This window comes from Mustelus asterias, chromosome 6 (genome assembly GCF_964213995.1).
Source record: "Mustelus asterias chromosome 6, sMusAst1.hap1.1, whole genome shotgun sequence".
Taxonomy (NCBI): Eukaryota; Metazoa; Chordata; class Chondrichthyes; order Carcharhiniformes; family Triakidae; genus Mustelus; species Mustelus asterias.
The window spans coordinates 97,285,550-97,307,794 of record NC_135806.1 but is presented as its reverse complement, the minus strand read 5'-3'; positions in this window follow the sequence as shown (position 1 = coordinate 97,307,794).

Below are 22,245 nucleotides of genomic sequence, written 5' to 3'. Positions count from 1 at the left end.
GAGGCATGCTGTGATGCTGCTCTGGTCTGCTTAAGTCTGACTCCTGCCTGTGTTCTGACTGCACACAGACTTCAGGGCTCATGCCTGAGTGAGGGTCGGGGAGCTGTACAACCCAATGCTGCAGGGGTGGGGGGTTCTGTGCCTAGGGTTAAGTAAGTGATGAGGCTGCCATTCCAGTCTCTCAGTCCATGCCTGTCTCCATGGCCGTCACTGTTGGGATTGCTCATGGGGCAGATAGGGGATTCTGATTACAGGTGGGGTAAGAAACTCCCTGTGGGAAATGGTCGAAGAGAGAGGATTTGCGGCTTTGAGGTGCAGTACTCTTTAATGCTGATTATTTATAGTGCCGATAACCCTATCCATAACTACGGTGTCTGCCTTCACCCGTACCTTCTTGGCGCCCTTGCATCTTCTTAATTTTGTGTGACCTGGTGATACATCTAGGTGACCCTGCAGGTCTGCTGTGTTCCATGCCCCGTGGCTTTTGATGCCCTTGGCGGGTGTCATTTGGAGTGCCGAGAACTGGGGGTGCCCTGGCTGACTTTCAGGTGCCACGGATTCAGCAGTGCCATCCTGTTTAGCTCACTGCCTGGTGGATGCATTGGTTTGGAAGGGGCCATTCAGAAGGGCTGGAGACTGCTGGGATCTCCTGGGTGGGAGGGCCTGGGATGGTCTCCGGTGCTTCGTCCTCCCATGGGGCTCCCATTGGACCCTGGGACAGTCCATGGGATGAAGCGGCAGCTGGATTGAGATGCAGATGCCTCTGTGTCACCTGACACTGCCAGTTCTAGAGGCCCAACATTGTCTGAACCATGTGTGTGAGCCCTCAGCAATGGACCTCTGCATGTGGACTAATATCTGGAGCCCCTCAGCAATTGCCTGCTGTGTCTGGAGTTTGCTCCTGAAGGCCCTCAGCCATGGTCCTCAGTGACTCAGCCATGCTTTCGACCCTGGGGATGATTGAAAGTCTGATGGCTGGCGGGCCCGGGGAGGGAAGGGGAGGCGTGTATGTTAGCACCATGTCTCGGCAGGCAGGAGTTGTGAAGAGGTGTGCCAGTGGCATCTGAGGATGATGCTTGTAGCTACCAATTCCTGCCCCAGGCTTTCCACTGCGGTCACCACCCTTGCAATGTTGGCCTGGGTGCCATGCAGTGCCGCCACCATCTCCTCTTCCTGAAGATTTCGGGACTTCTCCAAGTGGCTTTACAGTTGCTGGAATGTTGCTGGCACCCTCTCCTGCAATTCTCTGCTCTGCCTTTGTATTTCCAGCAGCTTTGTGAGAACTGCTTCCAGCAGCTCAGCATCTGGCTGGGGGCCAGCTGTTTCCTGGAATCCAGCAGACCTCCGCCTGCCCGATCCCTTGGACTTTCCCACCACCTGATGCGCATCAGCAGCTGTGTGGTGCTGAAGCCTGTCTGCTAATTCCACCTACTGACGCATGTGTCTTTGTGCTGGTGGATGGTGCAGGTGATGCCTGGTTGGTGCTTTCCTCCGAACTTTCCTCAGAGGTACTGGCAGGGTGGCAGTGGGGTGCTGACTCCTGAGGGCCCGGCCTCACCAGGTGTTAATCCTGCAAGACATGAAATATGGTTCAGTGTAAGGGAGGGACGAGTGTCTGGGCAGCTTGGAACTTAATTGAGAAAAGTCATACGGATGAAGGTTCTGTGGCTCCTCACTTCTGGGGCGCAGGCTGACTTCACAGACACTCAGAGCTTTCTCATGTGCCTCCCCTGAGAGCTCCATCGCTCTGTCCAGGGGGTCAGGCGATTCAACTCAGGAATCCCCCCGCCAGTCTTCTCTCACTCTTTTCTATTATCTTCCCCTGCGGAGACAAAAGGGGATGATTGAAAGTCTGATGGCTGGCGGGCCTACGGGGAGGGAAGGAGAGGGGAGATGTTAGCACCATGTCCCAGCAGGCAGGAGTTGTGAAGAGGCATCTGAGGACGATGCTTGTGGTGGGGGTGACCGCCATGGATCACTCCGGTTTTCTCGCCGTTATGACATAGGGAGGATAGGGGAAGGGGATATTAGGCAGGGATTTATGGAGTTGGGGTGGAAACTAAAGGCCAAGACTGACAGAGTGGTTATCTCTGGACTCTTGCCTGTACCACGGGATAGTTTAGAGAGGAATAGGGAGAGGGAAGGTTTGAATTCATGGCTGAGGGGATGGTGCAGGAGGGAGGGGTTCAGGTACTTAAGCAATTGGGGCTCGTACTGGGGAAGGTGTGACCTCTATGAGAAGGATGGTCTACACCTTAATCAGAAGGGGACCAATATCCTGGGGGGTAAATTTGCTAAGGCCATGCAGGGAGGTTTAAACTGATTCGGGGGGGGGGAGGGATCCTGAGTAGTGGGGCTGAAAGTGAGGGATGCATGGATGGGGACTGCAATGCACGGCATTGCAGAGGTGGGGTGGAGCAGGGTTTGAAATGTGTATACTTCAATGCCAGGAGTATTCGCAATAAAGTGGGTGAACTTGCAGCGTGGATCAGTACCTGGGACTTTGATGTTGTGGCTATTTCAGAGACATGGATAGAGCAGGGGCAGGAATGGATGCTGCAGGTCCCGGGGTTCAAATGTTTTAGTCGAAGTAGGGAAGGAGGGAGAAGAGGGGGAGGGGTAGCATTATTGGTCAGAGATTGTATCACAGTGTCAGAGAGGAGGTTTGATGAGGACTTATCTGTTGAGGTAGTATGGGCGGAGATTAGAAATAGGAGAGGAGAGGTCACCCTGTTGGGAGTCTTTTATAGACCTCCTAAAAGTTCTAGAGAGGTTGAGGAAAGGATTGCGGAGTCAATCCTGCTTAGGAGTGAAAGTAATAGGGCAATTGTTATGGGGGATTTTAACTTGACTAATATTGACTGGAATTGTTATAGCTCTAGCTCGTTAGAGGGGTCAGTTTTTGTTCAAAGCGTGCAGGAAGGTTTTTTGACTCAGTATGTAGACAGGCCAACTAGAGGTGAGGCTATATTGGATCTGGTGCTGGGAAATGAGCCAGACCAGGTGCTAGACTTGGAAGTTGGTGTGCATTTTGGTGATAGTGACCACAATTCGGTTACGTTCACCTTAGTGATGGAAAGGGATAGGCATGAACCTCGGGCCAGTGGTTTTAGCTGGGGGAAGGGTAATTATGAGGCTATTAGGAGAGAATTAGGAAACATAGGTTGGACTAGGAGATTACAGGGACTGGGAACGTCCGACATGTGGAGTTTTTTCAAGGAGCAGCTACTGCGAGTCTGTGATAGGTATGTCCCTGTCAGGCAAGGAGGAATTGGTAGGGCTAGGGAACCGTGGTGCACCAAAAAAGTTTCTTTGTTGGTTAAAAAGAAAAAGGAGGCTTATGTTCGGATGAGACGTGAGCACTCGGGTAGTGCACTAGAAAGCTTTAGATTGGCTAAGAGGGAGTTGAAGAGCGAGCTTAGAAGGGCTAAAAGGGGACATGAGAAGACTTTGGCGGATAGGGTTAAAGAGAATCCTAAGGCGTTCTATAGGTATGTCAAGAACAGAAGGTTGGTTAGGGCAAGTTTAGGGCCAGTTATAGATGGCAGAGGGAAGTTATGTGTGGAACCGGAGGAGATTGGTGAAGCATTGAACCAATATTTCTCTTCGGTGTTCACGCAAGGGGACATGAATATAGCTGAGGAGGACACTGGGTTGCAAGGGAGTAGAATAGACAGTATTACAGTTGATAAGGAGGATGTGCAGGATATTCTGGAGGGTCTGAAAATAGATAAATCCCCTGGTCCGGATGGGATTTATCCAAGGATTCTCTGGGAGGCAAGAGAAGTGATTGCAGAGCCTCTGGCTCTGATCTTCAGGTCGTCGTTGGCCTCTGGTATAGTACCAGAAGATTGGAGGTTAGCGAATGTTGTCCCATTGTTTAAGAAGGGGAACAGAGACTTCCCCGGGAATTATAGACCGGTGAGTCTCACTTCTGTTGTCGGCAAGATGTTGGAAAAAATTATAAGGGATAGGATTTATAGTTATTTGGAGAGTAATGAATTGATAGGTGATAGTCAGCATGGTTTTGTGGCAGGTAGGTCGTGCCTTACTAACCTTATTGAGTTTTTTGAGAAAGTGACCAAGGAGGTGGATGGGGGCAAGGCAGTGGACGTGGTATATATGGATTTTAGTAAGGCGTTTGATAAGGTTCACCATGGTAGGCTTCTGCAGAAAATGCAGATGTATGGGATTGGGGGTGATCTAGGAAATTGGATCAGGAATTGGCTAGCGGATAGGAAACAGAGGGTGGTGGTTGATAGTAAATATTCATCATGGAGTGCGGTTACAAGTGGTGTACCTCAGGGATCTGTTTTGGGGCCACTGCTGTTTGTAATATTTATTAATGATCTGGATGAGGGTATAGTTGGGTGGATTAGCAAATTTGCTGATGACACCAAAGTCGGTGGTGTGGTAGACAGTGAGGAAGGGTGTCGTAGTTTGCAGGAAGACTTAGACAGGTTGCAAAGTTGGGCCGAGAGGTGGCGGATGGAGTTTAATGCGGAGAAGTGTGAGGTAATTCACTTTGGTAGGAATAACAGATGTGTTGAGTATAGGGCTAACGGGAGGACTTTGAATAGTGTGGAGGAGCAGAGGGATCTAGGTGTATGTGTGCATAGATCCCTGAAAGTTGGGAATCAAGTAGATAAGGTTGTTAAGAAGGCATATGGTGTCTTGGCGTTTATTGGTAGGGGGATTGAATTTAGGAGTCGTAGCGTTATGTTGCAACTGTACACAACTCTGGTGCGGCCGCACTTGGAGTACTGTGTGCAGTTCTGGTCCCCACATTACAGGAAGGATGTGGAGGCTTTGGAGAGGGTGCAGAGGAGGTTTACCAGGATGTTGCCTGGTATGGAGGGGAGATCCTATGAGGAGAGGCTGAGGGATTTGGGATTGTTTTCGCTGGAAAGGCGGCGGCTAAGAGGGGATCTTATTGAAACATATAAGATGATTAGAGGTTTAGATAGGGTGGATAGTGATAGCCTTTTTCCTCTGATGGAGAAATCCAGCACGAGGGGGCATGGCTTTAAATTGAGGGGGGGTAGTTATAGAACCGATGTCAGGGGTAGGTTCTTTACCCAGAGGGTGGTGAGGGATTGGAATGCCCTGCCAGCATCAGTTGTAAATGCGCCTAGTTTGGGGGCGTTTAAGAGATCCGTAGATAGGTTCATGGACGAAAAGAAATTGGTTTAGGTTGGAGGGTCACAGTTTTTTTTTAACTGGTCGGTGCAACATCGTGGGCCGAAGGGCCTGTTCTGCGCTGTAATGTTCTATGTTCTATGTTCTATGTTCTATGACATTTTTTGGGAAAATTCTGCCCACAGGGTCTGCAATGTTCTCAGAGATAGTGGCTAAGAGAAGCTCAGATTAAAAGCAGATTTCATGTAAACCAGCTCTTGGGTGTAAAATATACTGGATTTGAACTATCATGGAGACTTTAACTGGCGCCACAGCCTTACCCCCCCCCCCCCCCCCCCCCGCCCCACTTTATCTGAAACCTCTCTCCTCAAAGCTGAGCTGATTGTGATTTGAAAACCCAGCAGAAAACCTCACTGCTGTAATCCTAGAGTTCTTAAGGAGTTGTCAATCAACATCACTGTCTCTGAAAGGAAAGAGCATCAACAAGCCATGACTGAAGATCAACTTATTCAATGAGAAGCCCAAGTTCCAGCAGCCACTGTGTCCCTTCAGCTGTAACCAAGTATCCAAGCAATACATGGGCCAGAACATTACAGCTGTTCACCCTGGTGAGATTTTCCCATTCCACTGCACTGAACAGAGATTTGGCTGGTGCCAAATTTTCGGACCTCATTGCAGCGGGAGTGTAGCATAAACAGCCGATAAGATTGCACCCGTGGTGTATTTTTCTGATTTTAATTTTTACTTGACCAAGTAAGTAGACGGCACGGTGGCACAGTGCTGGGTGGCACAGTGGTTAGCACTGCTGCCTCACAATGCCAGGGACCCAGGTTCAATTCCAGCCTCGGTCACTTTCTGTATGGTTTGCACGTTCTCCCTGTGTCTGTGCGGATTTCCTCTGGGGGCTCTGGTTTCCTCCCACAGTCCAAAGATGTGCAGGTTAGGTTGATTGGCAATGCTAAATTGACCCTAGTGTCGGGAGGTTAGCAGGGTAAATGTGTGGGGTTTCAGGGGTAACGCCTAGGTGGGACTGTGGTCGGTACAGACTTGATGGGCCAAATGGTCTCTTTCTGCACTGTAGATTCTATAATTCTATGGTTCTGTGAAGTTTTAAGAACTGATACTCTGCAAAGTTTTATTTTTTTGCACGCTCAGGGGGTATATGTGTATGTTGCTTTTGCATTAGTGGACAGTTGAACTTATTTGTACATATTAAACCTTTTGTTAATAATTTCTCCACCTTTACCTGAGTGAGTTTAAGTGATAAAACTAACTCTTTACTTGTTGACTTAAGGAACCTGGCTGGCTTGTTTCTTGCACTGAGCTACACACAGTTAAGTATATGTATTAAATTGGCAGCATCACCTTTTTAAATCCAAACTCTGTTATAATGGATCTAGGAGTCTGACAAAGAGAGGAGTCAGTCCAGGAAATAATCTGGGATGGCGTTGCTAATGATGGAGACCATGCGAGCAGCATGACCACAGGAGAGGATGAGACTGAAGAGGCCACTATGAATAGGAGCATTTATACTGAGGAAGTATTTTCAGGAGAACAAGGGTGCTAAGTTGGAACTTGAAATCAGTGCAGAGACTGAGAAAGGACAGCCGTAAGGAGAAAGTCATACCCCGGCCGTGGGGCAGAAGGCAATGAGAATGTTAAAGAATAAGATAAAGGTACAGGGAAAGATGCCTTGAAAAAGGATGACGTGTAGAGGAGTAGGGGGTGAACTAAGCTTCTGTCAAAGTTTAGACATAAATGCGATCATCCACAGTAACATTATGGATAACAAGAGTCTTGTTCATGCGTAAATTGATGAACTGGAGAGAAATATAGAGAGAGGCCGCAATTGTTGATATGCCAAAAGATTCCAAAGAGCCAATGGTTAGGATCCCTGAGCTTAATGCCAACAACGCCGTTCTGCTTCCATCTATAAATGTGCTGTTATTCTGAGCTTCAGAAATACTTCCTTTAACTATTTAGGTTTCAACATCATTAAGGAAGTCAATTTTTCTTATCCATTCATGTGACATGAGCATCGCTGGCTGGCCAGCATTTATTACCCATTCCTTGTTCAGAGAGCAGTTGAGAGTCAACCACATTGCTGTGACTCTGAAGTCAGATGTAGGTCAGACCAGTCAGGACGGCAGGTTTCCTTCCCTAAAGGGCATTAGTAAACCAGATGGGTTTTTCCAACAACCGACAATGGTTTCATGGTCATCAGTAGATTCCTAATTCCAGATATTTTTATTGAATTGTAGTTCCACCATCTGCCATGACGGGATTCGAACCGGGTCCCCAGAACATTACCTGAGTTTCTGGATTAATAGTCTAGCGACAATATCACGAGGCCATCGCTTCCCCATGAATTGCTATCATGCAGCACCAGAGATAAGACTGCTTCCGTGTTGGTCGTAGAACTGGTAAAAATACTTTCAGCTCTGCAGCAAAATAGTAGAGTTTAACATCTTGATGAAAAAAAAGACTGCATTTCCGAGTGCGTTGTGGTTGTAAGTACTGGTATTGAAAGCACTTTTGACCTTGCAGTTGTTTCCAACCTTTTTGAAAAGGAGGACAATATATCAGACGAATGTGCTACAGCAATAAGAAACCAAGCCAAAATTTACATCAACATTGACTTGCGAATCAAAATGCAAAGCAATAATATTAATGGAAAATATGTGGATGCTATAGATCCTGCATAAGAAATAAAATCTCAAATGGTTTGTCATAAAACTGTACAAAAAACATTGTTGTTTTTTTCCAGTGTTTACTCTTCTGTTTCTTTTGAAAAATTTATATTTGACAAAATAAAATATCAACTGTACAGTATAGGAAATGTATTGCCTCGCTGCAAGCCAGAAACAAAAGTCAGTACTCACAAAAATTTATGGCATTCTGTGTAGTGTGTCGAAAACCTCCAGGCTTTCTGGGCAGGATGCAGAAATACTTCTTTTAGGACAGCTAATCAATACAGTTTCAGTGTAAATATCTTGGAACATGTTATTTAAGAACCACACATTTCTTTAAGTGCAGTTACTGGTACTGTATTACTCTGGGACGTGACAGGCGTGCAGGAAACCCCTGTTGCAGCCGGCATTGCTTCATAGAGCTGATGGGATGGATTGAGAATGGCTCTTGTGTCTGATCCATAACAGTCATTGTCTGTTACATACATTTCAAGATTCATTCGTGCTATGAAGGTAATCGAGGCAGCAGACAGTTACCCCTGCAGCTGAATGGATTTATGATAGCACTGTCAAGAAAATGAGGGAAAATGACACAGTAGCCAGCTTTAGCTGCAAATAATGTGATAGGCTGTACAGTGTTACTGCTGGAGCTGCTGTCATTGCAGGTAATAGGCTATAAAGAAGGCTGATAGCAATACCTGTCATTTCTTAATGGCTGACTTCACTGAAGAGCTTTTGTGGCCTTTAACATGGAGATAATAGAAGATACAACAAATTTTACAGCTTTTACATTGCATTCATAATTTATCTTGAGAGTAATACCACAACAAGGACAACAGTTGTCAGGCTGAGAAAGTACAGCACTGCCGGAGATGGGATAGGGAAGTTGTCTTCTGCTGTCAAGAATGGAATTCAAGCGTTTTTAAATGTTTAAACACCTATCTTTTGAAAAGGTAATTTCTTGCAATAAGAGGCTTGAGAATTTACGGTTCTCAATTACATGGAGCAGCACCAGAGTTAATTCAAATCTTAAAACTATCACAAGCATAGACTTATGTTTTACTTTAGGGTTGCTACTGTACAAAAATCCAGAGTCTATACCCATTTGTATTGGTTACAGCTTGTAATCTCAGCTCCTCAGTTTGCCTCGGCCAAACCTGAGTGTACTCAAAAGTATTCCACCCAACTACATTGCAGCATTAAGAGAAAACAGCTTGAAAAATTCAGAATCTAAGTATAAGATCAAGCCTTATTAATGCGATGACAAATGAGTACATGTTGGTTCCCCCCCTCCTCCCCCCCCCCCCACCAAAAAAGAATTATTACTTGCTGAGACAGCATGATAGAATTTCTCAATCCTAGCAAATAATCAGTGATGATGTGCTATATAGGATCTTTATTTCCAGCTGATAGCATGCCCCATCTGAAAAACATGGCATAAAGTCATATCACAGAAGACACACAATATTACAAGCTCCATGAAAGAACAAAATTAATTTTTAAGGAGTTACTCTTCATAAAAAAAAACTTGTCAACTGGAAGACATGTACCCCATCACATTTGAAATGTCACTGATGCACACTGAACCAGCGAAACAGCAGTTCTATCAGATTAAAACAAACTACTGCAGGAAGAGGAGAGAATTTGATCTTTTGCATATGTGAACAGCCTATAGTTTAAATTATGGAAGCGTGATGTTCACTGTGCTGGAAGAGGTAACATCAAGATGAATCTCAGTGATATTCCTTCAATCTTCATTTAAATCCCTCCAATGAACTTTTTTTTGTGTTTCTTTAATGAGGTCAAGTTGTAGATATGTTTTAGTTTGCAAATAAGGATTCATTTTTTATGATTTCATTTTCCTCTCATCGGAGAAAATATCTTTGTGTTTTCTGCCTATGCCTTGATCTTCTATTCTGCGCACAACTGACTCTTTTCATGTTGTAATTAAACTTCAGATAGAAGCGCTGAGATTCACTGGGAGCTGCAAAACAATAGCAGGAACAAATGAATTAATTATCACACCAAAGCACCTTTATATATAATCAATTACCCTTTTCTCCTCCAAATAAAGGGATGCCCCTTGTGTTTTCTTCTTTCATGGTTGGCCTCTTGTCAGAGGTATTTCCTTAAAAGGGCTTATTTGCGGAACATTTCAAATATTGGAATAAGTGTGATTTTACTTTCGGATATGAATATTAGACTGCAATTTTAGAATTTTTAATGAGGTTATCACTAAATGCACAAGAAAAAGCTAGATTGCCTTAGCAGATGCAACAATAATGATTCTTATTAAAATATACGTCATAGGAAGAGTTGCACAGCCCAGGTCTGTATCTTTGGAGGCTTAAATGCGAAAGTGCAAGGAAAGAAAGCTAACCTCTTATTAAAGTTCACAGTTTGGAACACCAATGACCCGAATAAAATCGGAATGGACCTACTGTATTTATTTCTGTATGAGCAATAAGCGTCGCATGTATTCTGGCATTCATTAAGAAATAGATACAATGTCAGATGGCCTGGCCTTGCTAATGTTTCGAGGCTGTTTTGATGTCCGGCAAGTGGTACCATCTCTGTTATTTTTCTCAGGCCTATGTAAGTATTACCGTAGCAACATCCAATTATGTGTTTTTTTTTCCACTAAGGTGATGGCAAAACCTTTATGTGGGGATGTGGCCGAGCTTGTGGAAATAATCGGCAGGACATCTTTGTCCCAGAAATGGTACATACAGTGCAAGATGATGTCATCGCGGTTGCTGGGGGAGGTTGGCACAGTCTGTTACTGACAGGTTTGTCCCATGGTGTTTTTTTTCCACTCTTTCACTTATAATATGAGCTGCCACAGGTATCTGATTGACAGATAGTTTTACTTAACTGTCATTAAGCATTGTTTTAAATTTTCTAAATTTTATTCACTTTAAAATCATTGTAGCATGGTGCTGTAGATCATGTTTAAATTTTTGGTCACTTGCAGTATTTTGGTGGTTAAATGTTGTACTTGCCATTTTCAAAGGCGAACTGAACTTATGTCTAACATTTGCGGCTCAGGAAACCTAAGGAGTATCTATGTCTTTAATATGATACAGGATGCTGTAAATCTTAATTCATGTTCTTTATATATATATATATCTATATGAGCTTAAAGAGCCTCATTAATCTGATTTCTACGTGTGGGGTGTATTTTCATTCACTCAAAAAGAGCCTTTTCCACTGCAGATTTAGAAATCAAACTTCCAATTAAGTTATCTTTATTTTTAGAGGGCAGTGGATTTGAAACAAACAATGATTAATACATTATTTTCCAAATTAAATGCAATGAGATTTCAGCAGAAAGCATCCCAAAAAGTTAGCACTCGACAAAAAGCAGCAACATTCAGTCATAATCAAATCACAACAGATGCCTGTACAGTCAGGGAGTAATTCCAGATCAAGATCCTCTGGCTTGAATGACTTTGCTTCATATTGCAAGGACTTATGTACTAATCGTTCGGAGATGTTTTGAAATTTAGATGCAGATTATTGTTTTACTTCAACACTATACAAATAGATATTGAGTTCTTGCTGTTCATTTTTTTTGTTATGGAATAGATTGTCTTAAAAAAGTATACCTGATTGGAAAATTGTTCTTCAACTGATTTAATAAGATGCAAGTGTCAATACTGTTAATAAATCTGATAAGTTACTTAAAAAAAACATCAGCTAGAAAAATGTCTGCTAAATATAGTGCTGTGTGTTACGCCACTAAAAATTGTCATGCTTAGGGGGAGTACTCATTAGCTCTAATGACAAATTCAAGATGGTCATGGTTACTGAACTGCATATGTATATCTTACATAATAAATTTATGACAATCAGCTCATAAATTTAAATATTGAACTTTCACATTTCTTTAAAAGTAAAGACAATTATAGCTCATTCATTTTAATCTTCATTACCAAGAGCAATTACCAATTTGCTGCTTTTAACATTATCTTATGCTTCCATATGAAATTGATTTATGTTTAACTACTGCTTTACAGAAAGATAAAATAGACAAGTGGGAGGAGAGATTTTCAGGGTCACTGATACAGAACGTGTGCAGAATTTTTAATGTGGAATAATTTCTACGTAGAAACTAATTTCTCTGAGCATGTGACAAAATCTGACTGCAGTGTAATCCTTCTCAGAATGACACGGTGGAGCAAGTTCATTCGATGGCGATGACTTTTTTTTTCTCTTTCTTCTCTTGAAACATTTAGCTGTAACTTGTAGGCAGTTGCGATAAAAACACAAAAGGAAAGCAACATATTTATTCTGGTGCTTCAAGAACAATACTAAAAATGATGTGTATCGGTCGGTGATGCATAGAATCCCACAGGCAAAAGAAAGGTGACCTACCTATAAATTCACCAAGCAACTGTCACATGCCTCGAGCACTGTCCTTCTAACCTTCGAGAAAGACTGCACTTATTAACCATTAAATCCTCGTCAGTGTTGTGCTGTGCATTTGCGCATACATCCAAGAGAGTAAGTGTTAATGGAGTTTGTTCTTTTGCTTAAGAGATCCATTGCTGAATAAATCTTCCAGCTGTGTATCTTAGATCCTAGAAATTGGAAACAGATTCTAATTCCGAAATGCTGCTTTTGTTAAATTCTTCAGATCCACAGTTTGATTTGGATCTTTTAACAATTTAAGTAATTCTATAGCCATTTTTAATCCTAAGTGTATCTCATACCAACACAACGCACATCTGAAGTACAACAGATTCAAATGGGACAAGTTCAGTAAAATCATATCGCAGTCAATGTGTTTCCTAATTCAGAAACAGCTTTGAGGATCAGTGCAACACTGTTGCAGATTCGGTTTAGACACTCAGCAAACTCTGTTTCCTATCTACAGATGTATCAATAGTGTCAGTTCCTTGGATTCATTGTTGTTGTGGTAGCCTGAGCCACAGTTGCTTTCAACAAATTCTTTTTATTTTAAATGCATTAGTCAAATAGCTGCAGAGCAACTAGGGTAGTAATATCAAGATTGATGAATACTGGAGGTCCTGCAAGTTACAGCACAGTTGGGTGCCGAAATCAAAATTTTAGTTGCACTTTCTTATGTTGCTTCTTAAGTTGCTGTAGGTAAGATCGTGTGAAGGCAATGATTATATTACATACACAAAAAGAGTTCTGAAACTGACATTAAAGTTTTAAAGATTCTAAACCATGGAGCAAAGCATTATTATTGGATGCTAAAATGATTTGTTCCTAACGTTGTACATTGTCATTACAGTAAATAGCAAATCTAAAATTGAATGAGATAAATTGGTTAGGTCCAAAATCAGGGGGGAAATGGTCAATTGAGACCATCCTTCCAGTTGCACCTCTCCAATTTACACTTTCACTCCAGCTTTAGTAAACCTCCTGACGGGCAAATAACCAGTAAGGTAAAACTCTACGAAATGTCTCCATGGCCCTTGATGATAGCAGGCTAATGATCAATCTTGTGTTACAATCTAAACTTATTCAATCCTGACCAATTTCGCACACAATATTTACATGGCCTCAGTAGTGCTGGAACGCAGTATCCTATAGAGTATTTCATTCTTTTTCCACAGTTATCCTTTTAATCTGGTTCTTAGTCAATCATTCAGCTCTATTTACAAAGAATTAATCAATATTGTATTCACAGTTTCTTAATGGAAGGGCTGCTTCTCATATCTACTACTGTGTGGGGAAAAACAAATTTCACTTGAAGCTTGTTGGTCTATTTGGGCTCTGCATATCTGTGTTTATAGTTCAAATTAAATAGAGTCTGTGAATATAAATTGTTTATGCTTTCTATGATTTAAAAAAATCTGAAAGATGCTCCCCTCTAACCATCTTTTTACAAATAGTTAAAAAGAACATCTTGGGTGGAACTGGAAATAGTGATCACCGGCTGCACCTGTAGGAAGAGGACACCATGTGTGGATGTGTGCCCTCACTATTACATATTTGGCGTCCAAGAGGGCTGTGTTCGGTCAATCAGGCCTGCCACAGGTGACCTGATGAAGGAGCAGCGCTTCGAAAGCTAGTCGCTTTTGCTACCAAATAAACCTGTTGGACTTTAGCCTGGTGTTGTGAGACTTCTTACTGTGTTTACCCCAGTCCAATGCCAGCAACTCCACATCAAGTCTCCCACATGGCAGAGGGACCTTAGCTCCAGGTCAAATGCAGCGGAGGTGGGGGACAGGCTTTTAATTGGCTGCTTCAAGTGGACCTCCCAACGGCCATTGCAGGCATCCCCAGCTCCTCCATCCACTCCCATCCACCATCACATCTAAGTGAATCCCCCCTTCCCCATGAGGCCTGTTCCTTGGCATGGGTTGGCACTGCCAGGTCGGCATGTGCAGGTTGGCACTGCCAACCTGTGCCAAGGGGCAATGCCAGGGGTGTTACCAAGCCACTGCCTGCCATGTCCCTGCCCCCGTGGGTTATACTTACCTTTGCACCCCTGGGGAGATCACTATGACAGGTTCACGTCAGTGTGAACCTGTGGTAAACCGCGCCAACGTGTCAATATATGTTGGGGGTCACTATCTGATGAGATGGCAAGTTAATATTTAAATACACTCAAATTAATGCAAGGCAACCTGATGATGTCACATGCAATGGGTGATGAATATCCAACATCGCATTCTCGTCGGCAAGAACTGCAACTTCCAGATCTGGAACTTCGCTGGCATTCACATGGACAGCAAACACACCCAAGTTCGCCGCTGTTTTGTCAGATTACTCATCTCTTGCCCATCCCTAAAGGGCTGCTAAATCCAGTACAGTGGGCGGGATTTTATGGCCTTGCCCATCCCAAAACAGTAAAAGCCTGCCCGAGGTCAACGGACCTTTCCATGTTCCTCCCCTCGCCCGCTCCAATTCCCGTGGTGGGCGGGGCGGTAGAATTCCAGCCAGTGTGTCTGTTCTGGGATTTCTGAATGAATTAGAATGTTCCTTCTGATAATAAAGGTGGTGTTAGTATGTATTTAAGAGAATGGACTATTTACTGGCATTAGTTCTTGGCATCAGTTTAAATTGACTTACATTTTTTCCTTTATATTTCTATGTTCCTCTCCTAAATTTTCATCTGCAAATACACTTTGCAAGGTGAAAATATAATCTTTATTTGACGTGATCTTGAAATATGTATACATTATATATATATATATATATATATAATATATATATAAAATCAGCTCATCCACTTAATTTATTCAAATTCTTTGACTATAAAGCATCTCTGGTACAGTGATAGGCAGACCACATAGCTTGGAGTCATCATGTTACCAGTGGAATTGTGCTTTATAAAGTCTCAGTTTGTGCAATGATTGCTTTTTGAGGTGCACAGTTTGGTGTTCTGGAGCACAGTTGTATTTCTACACACAAAATAAATAATCCCATGAAACTGCTTTGGAATGTCAATCATATAGGTAGAGCAAGATGGTTCTTTGATTGATTGCATAATGGATGCTATTAAGGCCAGGGGACTAATCGGAGAAGAACCGCATGTGCATTGCTTTTGTGAAAAAGGGTTCAATCGGGTTGTTTGTTTTTACAAGATTATTGAATGTTGATCTCAAAATATCCCCATTGCACGACTTCACACCAGCCCACTCCACCCCACAGCCAAAACATGCAGAGTGGGACTTCCTCCCATCTCTCATTGGGGAGGAGTCCCACCCTCAGGAGCTGCCAGCTAATCCGAGTCCGGTAGGTCCAGGGTCTTGGGCAGGGAGGGTTTTAGGAAGTTTGGGGAGGGAATAAGAGGTAGTGGGTTTAAGGCAGCAGGTGGGTAGGAAGACAGGGGGACATTCTATCTTAGGTGGGCCAGACCCCAATCTGCAAAGGGCTGCCTGCAAAGATAGAAGTCTCACAACACCAGGTTAAAGTCCAACAGGTTTATTTGGTAGCAAATACCATAAGCTTTCGGAGCACAGCTCCTTCGTCAGATGGAGTGGATATCTGTTCTCCAACAGTGCACAGACACAGAAATCAAGTTACAGAATACTAATTAGTATGCAAATCTCTACAGCCAGCCAGGTCTTAAAGGTACAGACACTGTGGGTGGAGGGAGCATTCAGCACAGGTTAAAGAGATGTGTATTGTCTCCAGACAGAACAGCTAGTGAGATCTGTCCATCTGACGAAGGAGCTGTGCTCCGAAAGCTTATGGTATTTGCTACCAAATAAACCTGTTGGACTTTAACCTGGTGTTGTGAGACTTCTTACTGTGCTTACCCCAGTCCAACGCCGGCATCTCCACATCATGACTACCATTGACGCCGCAAACTGCCGGCTCCAAGTGGAGAGGATCTCCAAGAAGATCGCGCATATCGACACAGACATCAAGTTTCTACAAACATGCAAGAAAGCAGACAAGATACCGAAAGGACTACGGATCACGAACCCACTCAGGTCAAACTTTAACACAGACTACGCTGAGAGACTTTGCCGTCGCACCTCTTTCACCCTCCTCAACCACCTCATACACCAACTCTACAGCAAACGCCGCAGCCTGGAAACCAAGATCGAATCCATATTCTCAACTTGCGCTCAGGACGCAGACCAGCTGCGAAACTCTGCCAAGCAGACGAGACAAAGGAACTACACCATCTACATGCACACCAAGAACAGGAAACTTGAGAAACTCGGCATCACCACCAGCAGCAACCAAGCCTCCCCCGGTACCACAGTAGAAAACAGTACCACTGCAGGAAAGTCCATTGTCAACTTATCGGACTACACACTTCAGCCAGATGAAATCGAAGTTCTCAGCCGAGGGCTCAACTTTTGCCCCACTACCAAAAATAGACCCCATCAGTCTCGCAGCGGACACAGAGGAATTCATCAGGCGAATGAGGCTGCGGGAGTTCTTCCACAAACCCCAAGAGGCCAACAGCGAACACAATGAGACAGCTAATGAACCGGAACAGCAGACAGAGAGACCCGCAGTGCAACCGAAGAGGAAAGAGTCGAATTGGACTCCTCCGGAAGGCCGCTGCCCTCGACTTGACATGTATGCCCAAGCCATCAGGAGGTGCGTCAACACCAAATTCATCAGCTGCACTCACAAGACAGCACCGAACATCACCCAAGCACAACGCAATGCCATCCACGCTCTCAAGACCAACCGCAACATTGTCATCAAACCAGCAGACAAAGGAGGGGCCATCGTCATACTGAACAGAACGGATTACTGCAAAGAAGTGTAGCGACAACTGAACAATGAGGAACACTACAGACAGTTACCCATAGATCCGACCAAAGAACACACCCGTCAACTCAACACTCTGATCAAAATCTTGATCCGGACCTTCAGAGCACCCTCCGTGCTCTCATCCCACGTACTCCACGCGTTGGAGATCTCTACTGCCTCCCAAAAATACACAAGGTGAACACACCCGGCCGTCCCATCGTTTCCGGAAATGGAACCCTGTGCGAGAACCTCTCCGGCTATGTCGAGGGCATCTTGAAACCCATTGTACAAAGAACCCCCAGCTTTTGTCGCGACACTACGGACTTCCTACAGAAACTCAACACACATGGAGCAGTTGAACCAGGAGCACTCCTCGTCACAATGGATGTCTCGGCACTCTACACCAGCATCCCCCACGATGATGGCATTGCTGCAATGGCCTCAGTACTCAATGCCGTCAACTGCCAGTTTCCAGATGCAATTTTACAACTCATCCGCTTCATCCTGGACCACAATATCTTCACCTTCAACAACCAGTTCTTCATCCAGACACACGGAAAAGCCATGGGGACAAAATTCGCACCTCAATATGCCAACATCTTCATGCACAGGTTCGAACAAGACTTCTTCACCGCACAGGACCTTCAACCGATGCTATACACGAGATACATCGATGACATTTTCTTCCTTTGGAGTCATGGTGAGCAATCACTGAAACAACTATATGATGACATCAACAAGTTCCATCCCACCATCAGACTCACCATGGACTACTCTCCGGAATCGGTTGCATTCTTGGACACACGCATCTCCATTAAGGACGGTCACCTCAGCACCTCACTGTACCGCAAGCCCACGGATAACCTCATGATGCTCCACTTCTCCAGCTTCCACCCTAAACATGTAAAAGAAGCCATCCCCTATGGACAAGCCCTCCGAATACACAGGATCTGCTCGGATGAGGAGGATCGCAACAGACACCTCCAGACGCTGAAAGATGCCCTCATAAGAACAGGATATGGCGCTCGACTCATCGATCAACAGTTCCGACGCGCCACAGCGAAAAACCGCACCGACCTCCTCAGAAGACCAACACGGGACACGGTGGACAGAGTACCCTTCATCGTCCAGTACTTCCCCGGAGCGGAGAAGCTACGGCATCTCCTCCGGAGCCTTCAACATGTCATTGATGAAGACGAACATCTCGCCAAGGCCATTCCCACACCCCCACTTCTTGCCTTCAAACAACCACGCAACCTCAAACAGACCATTGTCCGCAGCAAACTACCCAGCCTTCAGGAGAACAGTGACCACGACACCACACAACCCTGCCACAGCAACCTCTGCAAGACGTGCCGGATCATTGACACGGATGCCATCATCTCACGTGAGAACACCATCTACCAGGTACACGGTACCTACTCTTGCAACTCGGCCAACGTTGTCTATCTGATACGCTGCAGGAAGGGATGTCCCGAGGCATGGTACATTGGGGAAACCATGCAGACGCTACGACAACGGATGAATGAACACCGCTCAACAATCACCAGGCAAGACTGTTCTCTTCCTGTGGGGGAGCACTTCAGCAGTCACGGGCATTCAGCCTTGGATCTTCAGGTAAGCGTTCTCCAAGGCGGCCTTCACGACACACGACAGCGCAGAGTCGCTGAGCAGAAACTGATAGCCAAGTTCCGCACACATGAGGACGGCCTAAACCGGGATGTTGGATTTATGTCACATTATCAGTAACCCCCACAGCTTTCCCCCTGATCTTGCAGAATCTCACTAGCTGTTCTGTCTGGAGACAATACACATCTCTTTCACCTGTGTTGAATGCTCCCTCCACCCACATTGTCTGTACCTTTAAGACCTGGCTGGCTGTAGAGATTTGCATTCTAATTAGTATTCTGTAACTTGATTTCTGTGTCTGTGCACTGTTGGAGAACAGATATCCACTCCATCTTACGAAGGAGCTGTGCTCCGAAAGCTTATGGTATTTGCTACCAAATAAACCTGTTGGACTTCAACCTGGTGTTGTGAGACTTCTTACTGTGCTTACCCCAGTCCAACGCCGGCATCTCCACATCATGCAAAGATAGAACCACCCCCCACCCACCCCCCCACCACCCCTTTGTGCTTTTTGAATAACCTTTTTTTAAAATTAGACAATTCACTCTCACCCAACTGCCTAAGCCAGCTGTTTTATGGTGTCGCACAAACTTGGGCCCCCACTGAGGTATATAATCAGTCAATGTCTAGCTATCCTGAAAGTTAGCAGGCAGCACAGAGGTTTCATTTTGCCTTTATTGGAAACAACAGGTGCTGATTAATTATGAATTGCAATGCTCATACTTGTTTTCATGCATTGTCCAATTTTGCACCCATGATATTTGTCCCACTCCGAGTAAAATCATAGTGTAGCTGCTCAGTGATAGTTACAGGATTCCACATTTAACAGGTTTGTATGACAGGAGTGAACTGAGTGATGGTGTGAGACATTCTGGCATAGGAGCAACATGGTGGCACAGCAGTTAGCACTGTTGCCTCACAGCACCAAGGACCCAGGTTCAATTCTGTCCGTGGGTGACTGTCTGTGTGGAGTTCTCCTTGGGTCCGTGTGGGTTTCCTCTGGGTGCTCCAGTTTCCTCCTGCACTCCAAAGATGTGCAATGATAAATTGCCCCTTAGTGACCAAAGATGTGTAAGTTAAATGGATTAGCCATGTTAAATGTTTGGGGTTGCGGGGATAGGGTGGGGGAGAGGGCCTTGTGTGAGATGCTCTGTCAGACAGTCAGTGCAGACTCGATGGGCCGAATAGCCTCCTTTTGCTCTGTCGGGATTCTATAATGATTTGGCTTCTCGACTGATTAACTGAATGTGGGGAGAATTCACTTTGAAATTAAGAATGAAAGAAAGTTCTGCACCCCACAATTAGTGTGCAGTCAATTGTTGTGTTAGACTGTTTATAGTAATCTTTGGAAAAGTGAGCAAGCTGTCTCTCACTTTGTAGGATTTGACTTGATTTTATTTGATTTATTATTGTCACATGTATGATACATGTATGTATATGGGATGCAGTGAAAAGTATTGTTCCTTGCGCGCTATACAAAGCATACCGTTCATAGAGAAGGAAAGAGGGAGCAGTTGTTCATTAGTTCATTTGTGTTCTCTCTTTTTCTGTAAGAGCTTTTACCAAGTCAATGTCAATAGATGCTTTTTCAGGTTCAACATGTTCAGAGAAGTAAAATACTGAATTCGCTTGTGAAGCTGGAGGAGCCAGTTGCAATCAGAGACAAGTATCACTTAGCTTTGTGCCTGAAATCAAGTGAAACTGAGTAGGCTGAGATAACTTTGCTCATGTGCAAAGTGGACTGAGCAGAGATGATAATCCAAATGGAATGGATAACCCTGCGACCAAACACAAGCTCATCGACTCGAAGCTCCAGACACTGACACTTGTATCCCAGCAAGGGAAAGAGATGAACTCAATCACACAGCTTATTAAGACAGGATTGTGTAGATGTTGAAATTCTGCTAACCACCAGCATCCAGATGATTATCTAAAGAGTCAGTTAGCAAAGCAAAACTTATCAGCTATCTAGGGTTTCAATCCTAAAACATCCTTAAGTGTAATAATTTCAGAGCTTGATCACTGCTGTAGTCTCACTCTCTATTAAGGCTTATTTAGACTGATACATTGACTGTCTGCATAACATTCGACACTCATTTTGTTAGATAACTCAATTCATTAATGACTTACTATTAGGCAGCTGGATTATTCTGATTAAATCTATACATATCTGTGGTGCACCAAACCTGAACCTGAAGTTGTAACTTGCAAACAAAATTCTATCTTATGGTTCATAAAGACATATGCACCTTTGTTGATGATTCAACAAGAAAGAGTTAATTCACTCACTTAGTAGCTTGGACATACTAATCGACAATTAATCTAAAACTTCAGTTTAATTCGAACTTCAGTTCAACCATTCAACTATAAGATCTGCACAAGGCAATGAAACCCAGAATGTTCCTTGAGGATGTTAGGGATTTGTCTGGTGCCTTGATATGTATTTATCCCGATATCAAGACCCAACATTGTTGTCCGAGTAACAGTAACGTGAACTTTAATTGTAATATCTGAGGGTGAAATCATAAGATATCATTGTGTTAATGAAACAGAGGGTGGGATTTTCCACACCCTCCCCCTTCACCCCCTCCCCTCTCACCCCCCCCCCCTCCCCCGTGGCATATTTTCAGGTGAGGAAGGCTCTCCATTGCCCACTGGTGCAATCTTCTGGTCCCGTCAATATCCATGGTGTTTTGTGTGGCCCACCTGTCCCACCACTGGCGAGTCATCTTCAGTGGGACCAGAGGATCCTGTCGGCAGGAATAGCTGGAAAATCCCTCCCAAAGGCTTCCATCATTTGCAGTTTTTATTGTTTACTCATTTATAGCTTGTTTGTTTTTCAAAAAGCCTTTGATACCTTAAAAAAAAGCTTAATTAATGGTATCCATAACTAATTTTATATTTCAATAGCTCATCAATAGCCTGTGGTTTCATTACCTGCTGCATTTAACTTTCAAGTGCTGCCGTTTCTTTTGCTTTACTTGTGTTATTCTTCTAATGGGGTTGCCTTGTGCTTATTATTCCAGCTTAAGGCAACCCCATTATTCCTCTAATGGGGTTGCCTTGTGCTTATTATTCCAGCTATGTATTTGTTATCTAATCCTGATTGTTATCTGCAGACATGTTGAAGTGTGCACGTGCATGAATGTTGGATGATGCCTGGACTGTGATTCCTTCAGTGACCATGCTGACACTCAACACTGTAGCTTCACTCATGAAGAATGGGCATTTACACAAAATGCTGGATGGCGCTTAGTGTCTATTAAATTGTAGCCCTGTCTGACCCATTGGGCACGATCTTACCGTCTGCTCATGCCACGCTCCCGCTGCAGCGAAGACGGAGATTTTGGTGACAAGCCAAATCTCTGTTCAATGCAGCAGGATGGGAAAATCCTGCTGGCGCGAAAACCCATGTCTTCAAAAGAGGAGAAAAGTGAAAGAGGGGAATCAGCAATTCTATTGCAACATTGGATTCTGGAAATTATTGTTTCAGAACTCTTGCTGCATCTGATGAGACTTATTGTGCTACTTAAGCATATATTTCCAATATTCCAACTCCACTTTCAATTCTCGCTGCTTGTGTTGC